This window comes from Bufo gargarizans, chromosome 9, assembly GCF_014858855.1.
Source record: "Bufo gargarizans isolate SCDJY-AF-19 chromosome 9, ASM1485885v1, whole genome shotgun sequence".
Classification (NCBI taxonomy): Eukaryota; Metazoa; Chordata; class Amphibia; order Anura; family Bufonidae; genus Bufo; species Bufo gargarizans.
In genome coordinates this window covers 189,546,772-189,551,365 of record NC_058088.1, presented here as the reverse complement: position 1 = coordinate 189,551,365, position 4,594 = coordinate 189,546,772, and the positions used below count along the sequence as shown (strand labels likewise).

Below are 4,594 nucleotides of genomic sequence, written 5' to 3'. Positions count from 1 at the left end.
ACCAGTGAGCCGACATTGGGCCGTGTGAACTGCCACCAACAGTGAGAGACTCCCAGTGCTGTCCATGTACCGCACAGTAACTGTAAAGTCCCGGATTGCACCGCGCCCCAGTATATACATTCTGCAGGGCGATCAGGACATCTGCTGCTGAACTCCATTGTATCCAACCGGTTTCCCGGCCTGCTGAGGACTTCCTTGTTACAGATCCTGCGTGCACTGGAAGAAATGGACGACGTCGGGCCCCACCGTGCACTTCTACAAACTGTAAGAGGTCCAGTTGGACCACTGGGACAAGGGGGGGTGCGCACCCCATTGTGAAGATTAGGGTCAGTTAGGGACAGTTTGTGGGACTACTGCTTAGTGAGTGTTCGCGCTGCAAGTGCTGACGTAGAAACTGTGAAAATTGTTGTACCATTCGACTTGAATTGTTTACATCAGTGGTCCCCAACCAGTTTTGCACCAAGGACCAGTTTCATGCAAGACAATTTTCCCAGGGACCGGGTGGTGGGCAGGGCTTAGGGATGGTGCATATTAAATTATAAAACACTATATAAACTGACTAGGGTCTCTGCTGCACTGTACCGTATTTTTCACCATATAAGACGCACCTATGTTTTAGAGGAGAACAATAAGAAAAAATATTTTCCATTACACCTCAGGTCAGACCAGCAATCAGACCCCAATGTCAATCAGACCTCAGATCAGACCCCAATGCCTCAGATCAGCCCCCCGTGTCAGCCATAAGCCCCCCGTGTCAGCCATAAGCCCCCCGTGTCAGCCATAAGCCCCCCGTGTCAGCCATAAGCCCCCCGTATCAGCCATAAGCCCCCCGTGTCAGCCATAAGCCCCCCCTGTGTCAGCCATAAGCCCCCCCCCGTGTCAGCCATAAGCCCCCCCCCGTGTCAGCCATAAGCCCCCCCCCCGTGTCAGCCATAAGCCCCCCCCCGTGTCAGCCATAAGCCCCCCCCCCGTGTCAGCCATAAGCCCCCCCCCGTGTCAGCCATAAGCCCCCCCCCGTGTCAGCCATAAGCCCCCCCCCCGTGTCAGCCATAAGCCCCCCCCGTGTCAGCCATAAGCCCCCCCCGTCAGCCATAAGCCCCCCCCGTGTCAGCCATAAGCCCCCCCGTGTCAGCCATAAGCCCCCCCCGTGTCAGCCATAAGCCCCCCCCGTGTCAGCCATAAGCCCCCCCCGTGTCAGCCATAAGCCCCCCCCGTGTCAGTCATAAGCCCCCCCCGTGTCAGTCATAAGCCCCCCCGTGTCAGTCATAAGCCCCCCCCGTGTCAGTCATAAGCCCCCCCCGTGTCAGCCATAACCCCCCCCGTGTCAGCCATAACCCCCCCCCGTGTCAGCCATAACCCCCCCCCGTGTCAGCCATAACCCCCCCCCCCCGTGTCAGCCATAACCCCCCCCCCCCGTGTCAGCCATAACCCCCCCCCCGTGTCAGCCATAACCCCCCCCCCGTGTCAGCTATAACCCCCCCCCCCCGTGTCAGCCATAACCCCCCCCCCCGTGTCAGCCATAGCCCCCCCGTGTCAGCCATAGCCCCCCCGTGTCAGCCATAGCCCCCCCGTGTCAGCCATAGCCCCCCCGTGTGTCAGCCATAGCCCCCCCGTGTCAGCCATAGCCCCCCCGTGTCAGCCATAGCCCCCCCCGTGTCAGCCATAGCCCCCCCGTGTCAGCCATAGCCCCCCGTGTCAGCCATAGCCCCCCCCGTGTCAGCCATAGCCCCCCCGTGTCAGCCATAGCCCCCCCCGTGTGTCAGCCATAAGCCCCCCCCCGTGTGTCAGCCATAAGCCCCCCCCCCCGTGTGTCAGCCATAAGCCCCCCCCCGTGTGTCAGCCATAAGCCCCCCCCGTGTCAGCCATAAGCCCCCCCCGTGTCAGCCATAAGCCCCCCCGTGTCAGCCATAAGCCCCCCCGTGTCAGCCATAAGCCCCCCCCGTGTCAGCCATAAGCCCCCCCCCGTGTCAGCCATAAGCCCCCCCCCGTGTCAGCCATAAGCCCCCCCCCGTGTCAGCCATAAGCCCCCCCCCCCGTGTCAGCCATAAGCCCCCCCCCCCGTGTCAGCCATAAGCCCCCCCCCCCCCGTGTCAGCCATAAGCCCCCCCCCCCGTGTCAGCCATAAGCCCTGGACGCCACCGCTTCTCACCATCGCGATCCTCTTCATCCTGCTGTCGGCTGTGTATCGCGCCGTGTGAGGTCACAGTGCGCCCTCACGCTGTGTGCAGCCCTGCACAGTCGACAGCTGAGACGAGGACCAGGAAGTGGTGCGTACAGATCCCTCACCGCTTCCTAGTCCTCCTGTACTAATAAAGCGCTTCCATGATGGAAGCGCTTCATTAGTACCGCGTTAAAGACGGCCCTGATTGCTGCGGCCCGGCAAACCATCTTCCAGGGCCCGGCGGTTGGGGATTGCTGGTTTACATTATTCTGAATATTTTGCCTGTATTTACCCCAGGCTTCTTCAACAAGCAGGTAGGGTTCATGAACTTGTAATTACCATAAAATTTGGAAAAGTTGACTTACCTACCCCCCACACTAAGCCATACTATCTACATACCCTAACCAGAGGACTGATTCCATGCTCGAGCCAAAGCCTTCAATGAAACCAGTAGCCAGCATTAGGAGAACCCCAGCCTATAGCAGAGTTGGAGCCATAAGAATTACTACCCGAGCCAAAACTCTGTGGCTGGTCTCTTGGCTGATTCCCTTGCCACTGATTGATACCCCGTGGACCAGGTTGATTCTGCTGACTAGCAAGCATACCCATAATCCCCCAGCTGCTCTGTAAGGCTGCCGGAGCAGCAGCCATCATTGTAGGGTCAATGCTGAATGCCCCAAAGTTCATGCCACCCCCCCCCCCCCCATGTTATTAGGCCACCACCACCCCCCTATTGTTTGGCCTGTTATTAGGATATCCACAATTCCCAAAGATGGGTCTTGGGAATCTGCCACCCCTCTCCAAATGGCTCCTTCTATTATTGTGTTTAGCTGCAGATACGTCAACACTGACTCCTAATCAGATCTTCTCCGCACAAAGACTGGGCAATGATCTTCTCCGCACAAAGACTGGGCAATGATCTTCTCCGCACAAAGACTGGGCAATGATCTTCTCCGCACAAAGACTGGGCAATGATCTTCTCCGCACAAAGACTGGGCAATGATCTTCTCCGCACAAAGACTGGGCAATGATCTTCTCCGCACAAAGACTGGGCAGTGATCTTCTCCGCACAAAGACTGGGCAATGATCTTCTCCGCACAAAGACTGGGCAATGATCTTCTCCGCACAAAGACTGGGCAATGATCTTCTCCGCACAAAGACTGGGCAATGATCTTCTCCGCACAAAGACTGGGCAATGATCTTCTCCGCACAAAGACTGGGCAATGATCTTCTCCGCACAAAGACTGGGCAATGATCTTCTCCGCACAAAGACTGGGCAATGATCTTCTACACACAAAAGATCCAGAGGAAGACAAAGGCTATCAGTAGCCGAAACGCGTCACTTACATGTATGTGACCATTAAATTTATTTGAATCTACTACTAGAGCGAGTGCTGGTCCTTCTCTATACAAACTTCTCCACACAAAGACTGGGCAGTGATCTTCTCCACACAAAGACTGGGCAGTGATCTTCTCCACACAAAGACTGGGCAGTGATCTTCTCCACACAAAGACTGGGCAACCTGGTCATCGGCAAAGATCCCAAAGGCAAACGCTCTGAATGGCTTCGGGATGAACACATCCACAACCTCCCCGTACTGCGTGAAGAAATGGCGAAGCTCCTCCTCTGTCATATCATCAGTGCACCGGCCAACACATACCTTTATGGCTTCGCATAGGTTCATCCAGGCTTTGCTTGGAATTAGGCAGCTTACCATGGCACCATCTTCCAGTAGGGACATCAACTTCACTTGGGTTTCATATTCAGTAAACCTTACAAAGCCAAAACCTTTAGAATGGCCAGTTTTGGCATCTTTTTATTTTTTAACCTGGACCATAATGACTTCTCTATAGGCGCTGAAGTAGTCCTTCAGATCCTGCTCTGTTGTTTTCAATGGTAAGCCAAGCACAATGAGATCAGAGGTTTTTGTCACAGCTCGCTTGATTTTTTTACAGCAGAAGAAGCATCAGTTTCTTCTACCAGTCGGACGCCGTGCATACACCAATTCACTGGAATCCTGTATCGGAGGCTGGGCACTTACAGTGGACAGCAGAACGGTGCCATCCTCCTCGGATGGAATTCCCATAGGCTCCCCTTTCTCATCCTCTGCCACACGGATATATTCAATTTTCACGGCTGCAAACTGAAAAGCCCAGTGACCGATGTGCTCTGCGCTGCTGCCCCGGCGCTCCTCTTGCCTGCCGCGTTACAGATCCTGCATTCACTGGAAGAAAAGGATGACATCGGGCCCCACCGTGCACTTCTACAAACTGTAGGGGGGTGCGCACCCCATTGTGAAGATTAGGGTCAGTTAGGGACAGTTTGTGGGACTACTGCTTATTGAGTGTTCGCGCTGCAAGTACTGACGTAGAAACTGTGAAAATTGTTATACCATTTGACTTGAATTGTTTACATTATTCTGAATGTTTTGC

At 55.2% G+C, this 4,594-nt stretch overlaps 1 pseudogene; it reads right to left on the bottom strand.

The window, feature by feature from the left end:
- Positions 1-2,120: 2,120 nt before the first annotated feature.
- LOC122919879 lies at positions 2,121-4,368 on the bottom strand (annotated as a pseudogene).
- Between the last annotated feature and the right edge of the window lie 226 nt (positions 4,369-4,594).